General features: G+C 41.2%; 1 protein-coding gene across 2 annotated transcripts in view; it reads right to left on the reverse strand.

The window, feature by feature from the left end:
* The window catches only part of GPC3 (glypican 3), a 450,311-nt gene that overhangs the window by 313,944 nt on the left and 122,269 nt on the right, over window positions 1-14,098 (reverse strand). The gene's annotated exons all lie outside the window — the stretch shown is intronic.

The following is a 14,098-nucleotide window of genomic DNA, read 5'->3' on the forward strand; positions in this document are numbered from 1 at the left end:
CTGCCACCAAACTATTTTATTTTCACAGTTTAACTAGCCCTGATAAACATATACTATGCTGTCTTTGTGCCCGGGAGTTACACATGAAGAATTCTAAGATTTGATATCATAAGCTTTGATATCACTTTATCAAAAAAACTTCATCATCTAAATCAGTTTTGCCCATAGAACTCACTCAGAAGCTTCCATTATCTGAACTGCTTCCTATTAGACCTGATGGATACCACATTTTATTTTTCTGGGACTGATACCTTAAATGTGTTTTTGAAATCTCTGGTATGTGACTGCTCCAGCCACATAGCAAAGGAAAAGCCAAGAGTACGTAATTTGAATGTATTTATAGAATCAAATCATACTTATACACTGGGTATGTATAAAATGATAAAGACAAGATAAAGGCAGGAGATATCCAGCGAGGCAAGATCCATTGAATTCTTCAGGATGAAATGATATGAATATACATGATACTACATACACAGCATTTGCCTACAGTTTGGCATCTGCAGTAAAGGAATATTATTTCTCTCTTACTTCAGCGTGGTGACAGATACCTTTTTTAAAAAAAAATGCTTAAAAAGCTGATTCCTGCTTGAAGATTTCTTTGCCTACCATGGTTTGCTTTATTCAGGAAGAATGTTTTATCATACGAATTGTGGATTTCACATGCTCTCAATTTTGGGTACCACTTCGCATGCACTCACTGAATGCAGAAATCCAAATGCCTATGTAATAGTTTTATAAATGGACCATATTGGCTTAAATTGGAATGATTTTAGGAGACTTTTCCATGACAGCTCTGCAGCTCAGGGCTCTCAAATCTGAAAGAAAGATCTTTTACAGAGCACAGACACATATCTATAAACAGGACATTTTTTGTAAGTCATGCACAAAAATAAAAATGAGCCATTTTCCAAACTAGAATGAGTTAATCCTTGGGGCTTAGTGCACTTACAGAGAAAAGCACAATGCAGAGTCTGACTTGTTGGACAAGAGTCAGAATCAAGATTAATATTTTGGGCTTATTTCTCTGATACCTGTTTGTATTTACATACAGAAGAAGTTGACCATAAGAAAATAAATTTGTATTTAAAAACATTTCAGAAGAGATGAAAGAAACAGCGACTAGCAGAGATGTGTGTTTGTGTTTTATTTTTTCTGAAAATGGAAGCAAAGATTAGCAAGAGAAAATCAATGCTGCCACTTCAATGGGGAAAGGGAAAAGGAAGAAAGGGAAATAGTGTCCATGTTTCTTGTGCAAGGTCAGTCAGTATTAATAAAAACAAAAGTAGAAAGGGATGCTGCCAATGATTACCACACAGGTAAACAGAACAGTCAAGAATTCAAAATTAGTTCAGATTCAAACCTGAATTGGAGTCTAACGACATTTCATGGTCACTGACTCTGATCACGTTGGGGGGCAAAGAAATATGGAGTTGAGATTGGGCATGATGGGAGGGGAGGGGGTAGAGGAAGAATTTGTTACTTTGAAAACACACATCACAGCCCTGTTGCCTAACAGACTCCCTGGCATTCCTCCTGAACAGCACACAGTTAGAGAGGAGAGGGGTAAAGGACTGGAAGATGAACTAGGAGACACACAATCTTCACATAAACCAACTGAAGTGGTCACACCAACCAAAATGCAGCATTAAAGCATGCATGCTGACAAGTCTGTCAGCATGAAGAATATCAATGCTGCCCACGTGCCCAGAGGAAGCTGAAATCAACTGGAAGTGGACAAGAGATCTAGCATGTCCAGTGACACTGACAAGAATTTTTTTGCATGACAGTCATCAAAAGTGTGAGGGTCTAAGGTACATGCTTCCTTTATGGTGTCAGGAGAGTCCCTATAAGGGCCATGCAGTCCCACAAGCATAGTACCAGCAAGATACACATCAGCATTGAAAGGAAAGGAGAGCTGATATGTTGCAGCACTCAGCATCATGTCTGACACACACTCTCTGTGGGAGGGAGAGCAGGAAGGCAGGGAAGAGGCATAGAATATAAAGGTTTAGAGAAGAATGATCATCAAAGTGATGCAGAGTCTGGAGTCTGGTTTGCAATTAAAGTTAGTGATAGCGGGACTACTTCCACCTAGACAAAATGGAGGAAACATTTAATAAGTCCTCCAGGATATTATGCACATGGCAGATCTTCATTTCTATTGAAGACAGAGAAAGATGAAATACCATTTACAAAAATTAGATTAAGTATAAAGAATACTTTTCCTACAAACTTCTTGTCAGAAACTTGAATAGATTAATAAGAGAAACAAAAGGTACTTTAAAATAAAGTATGTTCTTACCTAACCATGATAAACTAGGCTGGACACCAAATTAAATGAGTCCATGGAGGCTTTATAAGGCCATGATAACTTTCTAACCAACTCTTATAAGAAATCTAAAATTCCAATGCAAATGACAGAAACCATGGTGGTACATCTATCCTGACCTGTCAAGGTCTCACAATTAGAGCCATAAAACCAGTATCCAGTTGAAGAAGTAAATATTTCTATTTCATCAGACTTTTTTTTTGTAAGCTCCCCTCAACTACTTTCAAATCTTTTCCATCTGGCAAAAAAGTAACAGAAAAATTTCATTTCCTGTGCCCAGCCTGCCTGAGCCTTGGTGGAGACAGGGCCCACTTAACTGTCACCTGATCCTTTGGTCTAGTCCTCACCTGATCTCCCTACCCCCAACTCCACTGTAATGTCAGCCACTCTTAAATTCACAGAGGGCTGTTTACTGCTCTTAATACATGTTCTGCCATGGATTATTATTGGATTGTGTCTTCTCTTTCCTACCAGACAAGAAGTCCCTTGAGGTCAGATATCATAGCTGACCCATTTCTGAATCCCTGGGGCACCAAGAAAACTACCTGAGTACTAATGTTTAATGAGCTAAACTACACTCTTCTTTGGGCTTAAAGACACAGTCATCTAATCAGTAGTTCACCGACTGCATTTACCTAATTGTATATTTCAATTCAAGTCTGGATTATTCCGCAAGCTACTGTGAGAGATAAAAATCAATAACATTTACTTTAAACCCCAAGACACTAAAATTCTGCTCACTGGTTATGCTCATATTTATGATCAGACTTATGTGGTTTTTTTTTTGGTATTAAAATAAAGCTAGCTGAAGTTTTTCTTACAGCTTAAGATGAAAAAGAAAATTTCAAACTTTACTTTCAAACCCAGAAAATTCACAAGATGCTCATTAGCTTCTCTGCAGTCATTTGTAAAACGGTTTAAAGAGTGAGGGTTCAAAACTTCACACAGTTATCAGAACCTCCAAAGCGAGGCAAGCATACTGCAGAATGGAAAGAGATCATTGCTGTCAAATTTCTAAGGAGGGTGGAGATCAACAGTTAACAACACTCTTCATATTTACTCAGTAATCCGTACTATAACTGCTGCCGGTCTTGGTCAAAAACTTGCATCATTAGCATAACCTAATGCTAGCTGAGGCAGTGGGTTCAGAATCACGTAAGCTCTATTTAGTAACTACCACAAGGACTGTGGAGTTAGAAGTCTCCATTTTGTATTTTCTGAGTTCATCCTTCTTCAACTCCTCAGCTAAGGGTCCCAAAAATATACGTTGGGTAAGAATAGTCTCTCTCAATTCCAACTTCCACTTCCCTCAGGCAGAATCTACAACTAGGAGTGAAACAATTGATAATATTTAGGATTAAACGTTGGTCTAAATCAGCTATTCCAAAATTCAGCCATCAAAGACTCTATTTGTCATTTATATTCAGCTATTCTCTGGGAAGACCTCCACCCAGGCCTCTATGAATACTGGCTCAAGGGGCCGGTGCTATGGTGTAGTGGGTAAATCCCCGGCCTGCAGTGCCAGCATCCCATATGGGCACTGATTCGAGTCCCAGAAGCTCCACTTCTGATCCAGCTCCCATCTAATAATGTGCCTGGGAAAGCAGCAGAGGGTGACCCAAGTGCTTGGGCCCCTGCACCCATGTGGGAGACCCAGAAGAGCCTGGCTCCTGCCTCTGGCCCGGCCCAGCCTGGGCCATTGTGGCCATTTGGAGAGTGAACCAGTAACCAGTAGATGGAAGATCTGTGTGTGTGTGTGTGTGTGTGTCCCTGCCAAAAAAGAATATTGGTTCAAAATGGGTACTTCTCAAATATGACTCCTCATTTTGCTTAGGCCTTACAAAGGCTCATCAATCCTACTGTGGTATCATTGGAGTTTTTCTTCATTCATGCTTCAAAATCATTACTTAGCTCTTGAGCCACTATACCAGCACCCCACTCTCCTAATGAACCAGTTGGTATTGTCAACTGCATCTGCTTCCCTTCCCTACTGTCCAGTATGCTCGTTACAGTGGAGACTGCATGAGTTTTGTGCAATCTCATTCTCTCAATTTACAACCTATCCCACTCAAATCTCTTTGAAGTGGACCCCATCTCTTCTAATTATTTCACATTATTACTCTAAAATCTTTCTCCTCTACTGATTTATTTCCAATGACATTTATATGAATTCTATTTTCCCTTCCTATTTCTCCCATACACAGCTTCATCCTTATTTGCATGCAAATCCATGATAAAATCAGCTATACATTTTCCTATTTAGCTTACATCCCTGCAGGCTAACACGATTCTTCATTGTTTCTACTATAATCCAACTCCAAGTACTTTTCAGCAAATTTCAATGTCATGCATATCCCCAAGACTTCTAAATTGTTTATCTCAATTGGGCTTAAAAGCATAGCTAGAAAAGAATTCAAACATTAGGGAGAACTTCTTGACCATGAGAGAGAATTAGACGTAAAGAATAGAATAGAGTACTGGGGAAAAAGATACAAAATATCTATCTTTAGAAAAATTTTTGAAGAAGATGAAAAACCATCACTCATTTATAATTTAGGTGCTCGGGTACTTGAGCAGAATGAGGAACTAAACAGCTTATCTATATCCCTTCCAGATCTTATATCCCACAAAATAGCTTAACTGTGCTTCTCAAATTTTGTTAGAAAGTTTTAGATTCTTAGGACCACCATTGTAGCACAGTGGGTTCAGCTGCCACCTGCAACACCAGCAACCCATATGAACACCGGTTCGAGTCCTGGCTGCTCCACTTCCAATCCAGATCCTGACTGCTGTACCTGGGAAAGCAGTGGAAAATAGCCCAAGTGCTTAGGCCACTGCCACCAATGGCGGAGACCCAGATGAAACTCCTAGCTCCTGGCACTGGCCTGGCTCAGACCTGGCCATGGCAGCCATTTAAGGAGTGAAGCAGCAAACGGAAGATGAATCTCTCTCTCTCTCTCTCTCTCTCTCTCTGCATGTGTGTGTCTGTGTGTGCATTTCCTTCTCTCTGTAACTCTGCCTTTCAAATACATAAAATAAATTTTTAAGTTTAGATTCTTACAGAATGAAGACAGAATGCATTATGGCAAAAGATATTCTACCAAAACACCCAATATGTCAGTCTGAGTTCATGTTAGGAGGAGATGCAATTTAATTTAATATGATCTTTGAGGGTAGTGGGGTAAGATACACCCATCTTCCTGTTTTCCCTAATATATGGTGCCACGTTGCCTCCAGAAAGGAAGTTGTAAATGATTAGAAAATCTTTATTGGGTCTGGAACATAGTTTAGCTAGCTAAGTGTAATCAATTGCTAGGGATATTAACTTCACTTTTGAGAACACATAGCTAAAATGGGATTCTTAGACAATTCAGGCAAGATTTTCTCATTCTTGGGGAACTAAATACATGCTAAAATTTTAAAATCCTGGAAAGCAACTAATCACTTCTAATGAGCTGCCAATTGCTTGTGAGAGGCTGAAAATGGGAACTGTGCCAGTCAACAGATAAAGCAGCACACTGAGATGAGGATCACGAAAACGGTGGGAAGTTTGGCAGAGCCAAGAAAGAGGCCAAAGTGCTGGACGTGGAGTAAAGGTGGCCAGACTTGCACCAGCAACACACGAGCAGACATTATTTCGCTTCAATGATGAGGCAAGATAATCTATGTCTAACTTTGACACTTTCAAACACTTCTGTTGCTTTTCATTAAAACCACTGTTGCTTGTAACTTATCATTTGTCCTGCCTCATACACTACTTCACAGGTAACATTACAGAAATGAGCTAAGAACAATCAGTAAATTTAGGAGAACATCTCAAAAAATGGTATGGCATTAATATTTGGGTAATGTGACATACACCTTTGTAATAGTGTTTTCTTCTATTTGATTCATTTTTATGCCAGTGACCTCCTGCTGTCTAGTAAGAGACAGGATGGCTGTTAGAAAGGTATATGAGGGGCCTGCACTGTGGTGTAGCGGGTAAAGCCACTGCCTGAAGTGCCAGCATCCTCTATGGGTACTGGTTCGAGTCCCGGCTACTCCACTTCCAATCCAGCTCTCTGCTACGGCCTGGGAAAGCAGTGGAAGATGACTCAAGTCCTTGAGCCCCTGTACCCACCTGAGAGACCCAGAAAGAAGCACTTGGCTTCTGGCTTCGGATCGGCCCAGCTCTAGCTGTTGCAGCCAACTGGGAAATGAACCAGCGTATGGAGGACCTCTCTGTACCTCTACCTCCACCTCCTACCTCCTACCTCCTACCTACGTCCACCTGCACCTCTACCTCTACCTCCACCTCTCTCTGTGTAACTCTGACTTTCAAATAAATCTTAAAAAAAGAAAAGTAGAGCCGGCGCCGTGGCTCAATAGGCTAATCCTCCACCTTGCGGCGCCGGCACACCGGGTTCTAGTCCCGGTCGGGGCACCGGATTATGTCCCGGTTGCCCCTCTTCCAGGCCAGCTCTCTGCTATGGCCAGGGAGTGCAGTGGAGGATGGCCCAGGTGCTTGGGCCCTGCACTCCATGGGAGACCAGGAAAAGCACCTGGATCCTGGCTCCTGCCATCGGATCAGCGCGGTGCGCCGGCTGCAGCGGCGGCCATTGGAGGGTGAACCAACGGCAAAGGAAGACCTTTCTCTCTCTGTCTCTCTCTCTCACTGTCCACTCTGCCTATCAAAAAAAATAAAAAAAAAATAAAAAAATAAAAAAAAAGAAAAGTATATGAAAAATAGGATATGAAATCAGACAAACATGAATGTGGGTTCCTGCTCAGCCACTTCTTAACTGTGAGACCCTGGAAAAACCAGTTTAAATTTCCCAATTGTTTCAACTGTATATGGGTGCGATACTACACAGAAAATTCCTGTGAGGTATGTATGCACATAAAAAAGATACAGCAGGGGTGGGTGTTATGGCATAGTGGATTAAGCTGCTGCTTGGGATATATTGGAGATCCTGGAATCAAGTCCCGCTTCTGCTTCAGGTCCAGTTTCCTGGTAAGACACAACCTGGGAGGCAGCAGATGACGGCCCAACTAATTGGGTTCATGTCACCCACATGGGAGTCTCAGATCAAGTTCCTAACTCCTGGTGTGGGCCTGGCACAGACCTGGCTATTGCAGGCGTTTAACCAGCAGATGGAAGAGATCTCCCCACCCCCACCTCCCTCCCTCCTTTCTTCTCCCTCCCCCTCTATCACTCTGCCTTTCAAACAAATATTCTTAAAAGTCACCTAGCACAGCAGCACATGGTTAACAATAACAGTCCTTTTCTCTTAGCGTCTCCTTCCACCACTAGCTTCCTCCCTTACCCTCTTCTGTTCTCCCTAATCTATCTATTCCCCTCATATTCTTCTGTTTGTGGTCCTTTCTCCACAGTAGCCATTCTACTCCTTTCCAACTGTAGGGTTACTTGTGACTATAATCCTAACAGTTAATAGAAAGTACTGGGAGCGATTAGAAGCCTGGCAAATTTTTTTATAACTACAAAGACTTTCAGTTGCTTGGAGTTTGCATGCCCACACACAGCAGCCCAGTTTGGCTAATCAGCATGATATCCTTCACAAACAATCATTAATCACGCAGAGAGCATCAAGAATTCCGTCTGCTATTGGAATTATAGAGATGAGGACCCAGTTCTTGTCCTCAGAAAACTCAGTCTATCAGAGGTGACAGACACAGAACAAATAGAGTGCAAGATGTGCAGGAAGAGATGCATCAAGTCCAGAGCTGGAAAGGAGATTGGAGAAACCTGAACTGCTTTATGGTACTGCTGTGAGGGATGGGGGAGTGGGAATAGGATGGCTGTCAAGGAAGAGCTTACAGAAGAAGACAGTCATCCCAATCCTAGCTAAACTCTTAAACAAATTCTATCACCATGGCCAAGTCCATCTGTGTCTTAAAGCACCAGTTTCCTTATTAGGAAAATGAAGGGATGGGGCCAGCATTGCCGCGCAGCGGGTTAAGTCACTACCTGTGATACCAGCATCCCATGTGAGTACTGTTCAAGTCCCAGCTGCTCCACTCCTGATCCAACTCCTTGCTAATGTGCCAGGGAAAGCAGCAGAAGATGGCTCAAGCATCTGGGGCCCTGTCATCCCCGTGGGAGATCTGGATGGAGTTCTAGGCTCCTGGCTTTGCCTGACTTAGACCATCCTTTGTGACCATTTGCACAGTTAACCAGCAGATGGAAGATCTCTCTCTCTTGGTCGATCGATCAATCTCTCTCTCTATCTCTCCCTCCCATCATGTGTGTGTGTGTGTGTGTGTGTAACTCTGTCTTTCAAATAAATATTTTTTTTTAAAAAAATGAAGGAGTGTAAGTTGACAATCTCCACTTGTTGTTTTTGGCTTTAATACTCTATGACCGGGGCCAGTGTTGTGGTGTAGAGGGTTAAGCTGCTGCTTGCAACACTGGCATTCCATATTGGCATGCCAGTTTAAGTCCCAGCTGTTTCACTTCGCAAACAGCTCCCTGCTAATGCTCCTGAGAAGGCAGTGGGAGACGGCCCAAGTGCTAGGGCCCCACTACCCATGTGGAAGACCAGATGGAGTTCTGGGCTCCTAGCTTCAACCTAGACCAGTCCCAGTCACTGGCCATTTGGGGTTTGAATTTAGCAGATGGAAGAGCTATATCTGTCCCCCACTCTCTGTGTTACTCTGCCTTTCAAATGAATAAATAAATTTTAAATAAAAATACTCTATTTATCCAGTAGAGATGTGAAGGGGAAACAGCTCTAGATTCCATGTTTCTTCTCCACCCCCCCACCCCCGCCGCATGTTTACTCTTTTAATTCATTTCCCCTCGAAGCCTTTTAGTCATTTCTTGTAGCTTTAGCTTTTGACTATCCTCTTTGATGGTGGCATTATGTTTGTGCATTTGATATCATGACAAAAAGAAGAACCCTTGTACAGAAGGGTCTAGTTCTTCATGGTTCCTTATAAACTGAAATGACAACTCGAGTCTTGAGTAATGATTTTACAGTTTGACTCCAGGGACTCTTTATTTTCCCCACATGACAAGACTTTAAACCTCATTTTATTTATTCATTGAACTCTTTATTTAGTGGAGCATGAAGCCTTTGAGTATCTTGTCAATTAAAAAATGTTATCTCAAAAATTAAAAGTTAAAAAAAGCCTCTTTTAGTAACTTAACATAGATGCTCACCAAAGCCCCACCTTCATATCCGTTTAACAAACATTTATTAAATCTTTACCTGTGTCATACATTTAGGCTGGGGGCTATGGGGGATGCAGGCATGATTAAGATGTAGGCCTAGTTGTCAAGGAGCTTATGATTTATTTAGCAGCTGTGGCACTGAGCCCAGTGCTATATAAAACATATTAGCAAGGCAATCTTTGTTCTGTCACAACTGGAGCCATGAGTCCTAAACATGTATATGTGGTTTTGACTAGAACGTGTGCATTCAGTAGGTGTTGAAAGCCACATGTCAAAAAACTGAGTTGCTAAAAATAAAATTTCAACCCCATTAGCCATCAAAGAAATGAATGTTCCAACTATGAGATGCCATCACTCTTCTAGTAAATTGGCAAAGAGGGAAAAAAAGAAAACACGATGGCAACAAGAGTGTAGCAGTTTCATATGCTGGTATTGGAAGTAGTAAATAAGCTATAGTACATCCATAATCAAGTATGGTATATACCACAAGTAAATTCTATGAAGTCTTTCAAAATCATGTTATCATGTTCAACTATATAATAAAATACTCATGATGTAATAGTAAGTGAAAATATCAAGTATCGAATCACATACAGCATAATAGCATTCTGGTAAAATAATTTATTTTTCTTTGTTAATCTGTAGGAAAAAAAAAACACTATGAGGAAATATACCAGAATATTAATAGGAATTATTATTTGGTGAGTGCTTATAGCAGATTTTCCTGTTCTTTTTAATATTCCAAATTTTCTACAGTATTTTGCATCTTTCTAATATTAAAAATCTATTCAATGCATAGAAACAGAATATATACTAAAAAGTTACTATTAACTTAATCTGGTTATCTTATGTTCTTTACATTTTCCTTATTTTAAAAATTTCCTATAGTGAATACATGCTGACGTTATAGAACTAAAAACTATGGGCAAGCACTGTGGTGTAGTGGGTAAAGCTGCCATCTATGATGCCAGCATCTCATATGGGCACTTATTCCTACCTATTCTGGCTGCTTTACTTCCAATCCAGTCCCCTGCTAATGACCTGGGAAAAGCCATGCAAGATCAACCAAGTGTTTGGGCCCCTGCCACCCACATGGGAAACCCAGATGAAGCTCCTGGCTCCTGGTTTTGGCCTGGCTCAGCCCTGACCGTTGCAATGATCTGGGAAGTGAACTAGTGGACAGAGGATGAATGGATTTCCCTCTCTCTAACTCTTTCAAAAGAAAAAAATAAATCTTAAAAAAATAACTAAAACCAATGTTGAATTAAGAGAAACTGGACCATCAGATGAATTAGCAAAGACTAACATGAACAGGCATATATTATTTAAATGAGTCAGTTCTACAGTCAGAGATCTGCAGTACTTTTAGCTTCTATCTCCACTGAATCCAGTTTTGGGGAAGTCACTTAACTTGTGTGTGCTTTAGGTAATCGATAATTACTGCACACTTCTAAGAGATACTGCGATGGTGAGTGTGATAGTACTGGTGACATGCTTTGAACTCAGGGGAAAAAAGATATACAGCCAGGTATAATGGATATTTTAATTATCCACTGTGTAACGATTCTGTTTAGAATGCCCTTAGCAATTTCAATCACTCTCATTTCTTCAACCATCATCTGTGTACAGATGACTACCAAATCTCTGTCCAGCCCTCTCTACCACACATACAGCACTGCTTTTTCTCTGAGTGCCCATTCTTTTGCCTTATTCTTTTCTGGCTCCTTTTTCCTCCATATCCTGCTTGTGCCACAAGTATTTTCTTATCAATTGAAACTGCTTATGAATGAATCATGAACTTCATTAACCAGTTTCTCTTAAGTCAATGAAGATTTGTTTAATTAACTTGGATGTGAAGTTTATAGAACTATTTTAAAATTATTGTTCTTCGGTTCCTGCTAGATAAAGCTACCTACAGGAATCTCAGTGTTACAAAACATCACAACGTGAATTTCATCTCCCCTTTCACTCTTGAGGCCAGCCCACAAGGCTATGAGTTTGAGAGTCCTGGTCTCAGAGTCAGGGAAAGTGGGTTCCGTCTTGTCCCCTGCAACCACCCCACAGTGTGATCTTGGATAAGTCACATTGAATTTCTGGGACTATTTTCTCACTTTTAAGATAATTTTTCTCAAAGGACTGGATGGTAGACATGAGAGCCCCACAACAAACGGGAAATGTGGAAGCACCACAGTGCAAATGATGCACTGCCACTATTCACTCTACCCTGGCCTAGAACAGCAGCAGGTACACACCAGGAGCTCAATACATGACAACATAATTGGAATGACACACTACTTCAGAGGAGCCCGCGTCCCAATCCAGCAAATAACCTTTTACTGGCAAATACAGTCCACTAAGTCTTTTGGCAATTATTTCTGAACAATAAAGCTGTCAGCCCTTGTTTTAAAAAGTACTTATAGATAAAGGGATAAAAAAGGGGGAGGGAGGCTAGCCTTGTTTAGAAGACTGGGTGAGCAGAGCTGGGGAGATATTTTAATCTGCCAATGTTCTGAGAAGGTATGGTAAGTGGGAGATCCGACTGAATATTAATATGAATGAATATTAGGGTACAAAGGATGGGCCATATATAGTCTAGGAAGTAGAACAATATGAGCAATTCAAGAAAGGGTGCTACTGAGGGAATGCCTTGACATGATCTGGAGAAACTTCCCAAGCAGCACTAAGCTTTCCTCCACCCATTCATTCCATTTACTACCAAACAGGCACTCTGGCCTTTATACCATCTCCTGTAACTACCCTTAGGGTCATACCACTAGCACATAGGCCACCTTTGTGTAAATCAGGAAAAGGCTCTTCTCGGTGCTAAAGCATACCTGCTCTGGCTTATCCATACAAAATAGAGAGTGATTGCAAAGATACTGTATCTGCTCATGCAGTGCCCTGCTTGGGTTTCGGCTCCTACTTGTACCTCCTTGGCCTAGCATGGACCATTTATATTCATCCATATTCAATCAATCAAGCAATCAATCTCTCTGTGTGTGCATATGTAAGTGTGTATGGTTTCCACACCAGTAACAATACAGGACCAGACCAAATTTCTAACAAACCATTGCCTACTACTGCATTACATGTCCCCAGCTCTAGACTGGGCACTACCAGAATTATTTCACTGGATCCTTGGCAATTCTGTGAATCAAGAAAAGGAAGTAGGGGCTAGCATTGTGATGCAGCAGGTTAAGCCACTGCTTGCAACTCCAGCAAGCCATATGGATGTCCTTTCATGTCCCTGGCTGCTCCACTTCTGATCCAGCTCCCTGCAAATGCGCCTGGGAAGGCAATGGAGCATGGCATAAGTACTTGGGCCCCTGCACCCATGTGGGAGACCCAGATGGAGTTCCAGGCTCCTGGCTTTGGCCAGGCCCAATTTTCCCAGCCCTCTCTTCCCTCTCCCTCTCCCTGTTAGTCTTTCAAATAATAAATCTTTTTTACAAAAAGAAATGGATAACATATTAAGTTGTTCATCAACAGTCAGGGCAAGGGCTGATCAAGTCACCGTTTCTCATAGTGTTCATTTCACTTTAACAGGTTTCCTTTTTGGTGCTCAGTTAGTTGTCACCAATCAGGGAGAACATATGGTATTTGTCCCTTTGGGATTGGCTTATTTCACTCAGCATAATGTTTTCCAAATTCCTAACAGGCATCACTTTTCAGTTAAAATTTAAACACCTAAGAATAATTGTGTGTTAATTACAGAGTTCAACCAATGGTACTAGAACAAAAAAAATACTAAAATGGATAAAGTATTACATTGTACATCAACCGTCAGGACAAGAGCTGATCAAGTCACTGTTTCTCATAGTGTCCATTTCACTTCAACAGGTTTCCCCTTTGGTGCTCAGTTAGTTGTCGCTGATCAGGGAGAACATATGATATCCCTCTTAGTATTTTTTTTGTTTGTTCTACTTGATACTTTTGGTTGAATACTGTAATCAATACACAATTATTCTTAAGTGTTGAAACTTAACTGTAAAGTGATCGCTGTTAAATATAAGAGTGGGAATAAGAGAGGGAAGAGATGTGTAATTCGGGACATGCTCAAGCTGACTTACCTCAAACGGTAGAGTTAGAAACATACCAGGGGATTCCAATTCAATCCCATCAAGGTGGCATGTACCAATGCCATCTCACTAGTCCCAGTGATCAATTTCTGTTCACAATTGATCGTAATGATGGGACTAAGAACCAAAGGGATCACATAAACAAGAATAGTGTCTGCAAATACTAGCTGATAGAATCAAAAAGGGAGAGAACGATCCAACATGGGAAGTGAGATACACAGCAGACCCATAGAATTGCAGATGTCCTAAACAGCACTCTGACCTCAGAATCAGCCCTTAAGGCATGCTGATCCGGCTGAAAAGCCCATGAGAGTATTTCAGGCATGGAAAGCCAAGACACTCCGGAAAAAAAAAATAGAAAACCTAAATGAAAGATCTCTGCGAGTGAGATCCCAGTGGAAAGAATGGGTCATCAAAGAAGGAGGTACCTTTCTCTGAAGGGAGGAGAGAACTTCCACTTTGACCATGGCCTTGTCTAAATATGATCAGAGTCAGTGAACTCAGGGGGCTTCC

This window comes from Oryctolagus cuniculus, chromosome X (assembly GCF_051225735.1).
Source record: "Oryctolagus cuniculus isolate XC-2025 breed Fujian yellow rabbit chromosome X, ASM5122573v1, whole genome shotgun sequence".
Taxonomy (NCBI): Eukaryota; Metazoa; Chordata; class Mammalia; order Lagomorpha; family Leporidae; genus Oryctolagus; species Oryctolagus cuniculus.